The following is a 1,806-nucleotide window of genomic DNA, read 5'->3' as shown; positions in this document are numbered from 1 at the left end:
GAGTTAAGCTTAGTCACCACTGATCGTATGAAGGGTCGAGACACATTCTGTCCCCAAGGATGGTTCATTTGCTAGAGATCATCAATTAATAAGAAAGAAATAAACAAATAAATAATAAAAAAAAGACTATTCAATGTTCACTAAGTATTATAATATATATATATATATATATATATATATATATATATATATATATATATATATATATATATATATTTGTAGTGTGGTGGTTTGTGTACGTTCTCATGATTAGCACCAGTCCCATTCAAAATATTGAGAAAAAAAGAAGAAGAAATCAATCTCAATCTTTCTGGGCACATGGAATACCATTGATTGTCATTGCCTTTTAATAAGGCAGCCATCCTTAAAACTGTCACTAAACCAACTCCTCAAACAACAAGACATGCATTACTCACATTTATCAATATTTTTGTAAAAATGTTCTGATACAACCAAATAAAATGTTCTTGCCGGATGTACAAGTACATTCGGGAGCAAAGATGTCATTCATATTCAACCAAGTATGCTGATGAACACCAATCGCTCGTAATTGGAAAGCATTCGGAGATCCTATAAATCCCCATAAAAGAGGAAGAAGGAAGGCACCTAATCCAAGAGAAATCCAACTCTTTGGACTCTAACTTGTACAAATTCAAAACACAATTTTTTTTTCCAGCAGAATTAGCAGGCGCATCACTGTGCCAGACAAGTACAAATTTGTGAAGAAATTATAACAGAGGTTAATGAGATGTCATTGAAATAAATGCAGTGATGGTGAGGTAAAAAGAAAACCGTTCAAGCTGAAACTCAGCACAGAGCAGCATACAAAGTTAGCATGCAGAGAAAGTAGGCAGACGAAGCAGTTGTACTGTAAGTTAATAGAATGATACATTTTCCTATTCAGAATGAGCGAATCTGTCAGTTGATGATGTCCTAATATTCCCATTAGTGCAATTTTTGGTGCCAGGGTTGACAGGATAGGCCACCAAAGTTAAAGTCCTGTTTCACAATGGTTTTTCCTGTAGCATCAGAGGAAATAAGGATAAGCCGGCTTAGAAAATGGATGGATGATGGATGGATGGATGGATGGATATTTTATATATATATATATATCCATCCATCATCCATCATCCATTTTCCAAGCCACTTATCCCTAATTAGGGTCGCGGGATGCTGAAGCCTAGCCCAGCAGACATGGGGCGGAAGACGGGGAAACGCCCTGTGCAGGTCATATAATGGAAAAACAATAAGGTCAGCAGAGAAAAGACTACTGATAGCATTTACCACATACACTTTACAATGGCCTACAAGTGACCATGATATGGGGATTTGATGTACCCATAACTGGTGATCTGTATTATCCAGTGTCCTATTGAAATAATTTTTGTGACTGATTATGGACTAACTGGATTGACTACTGATTGATTGGATAATGATTTATTTGATCCAAGTGCACTTATTGTTCTGCACAGTTCTTATCAACAATAGATGCAACCACTCAATTCTACAGTTTGGCGCCTCTTTGAACCGTGAACGAGTATTACACATGAAATGAGAGCTCCTGTTTGGTTTGTTTAACAGTTTAATTTTTGCAATTTGATGGAAATGCACTTTTGACTGTACCACTTTGTCTTCCTACTTTCTCTGCATACTAATTTTGTATGCTGCTCTATGCTGATCTCAAGTTTTAGCTTGAAAAACCTATTTTTACCTCACCATCACTGCATTTATTTTCAGTGACATCTCATTAACCTCTGTTATAATTTCTTCGCAAAATTTGTACTTGTCTGGCACAGTGATGCTACG

This window comes from Lampris incognitus, chromosome 12 (assembly GCF_029633865.1).
Source record: "Lampris incognitus isolate fLamInc1 chromosome 12, fLamInc1.hap2, whole genome shotgun sequence".
In the NCBI taxonomy this organism is placed as follows: Eukaryota; Metazoa; Chordata; class Actinopteri; order Lampriformes; family Lampridae; genus Lampris; species Lampris incognitus.
The sequence above is the reverse complement of the archived record's forward strand: the minus strand, read 5'-3'. Positions refer to the sequence as shown.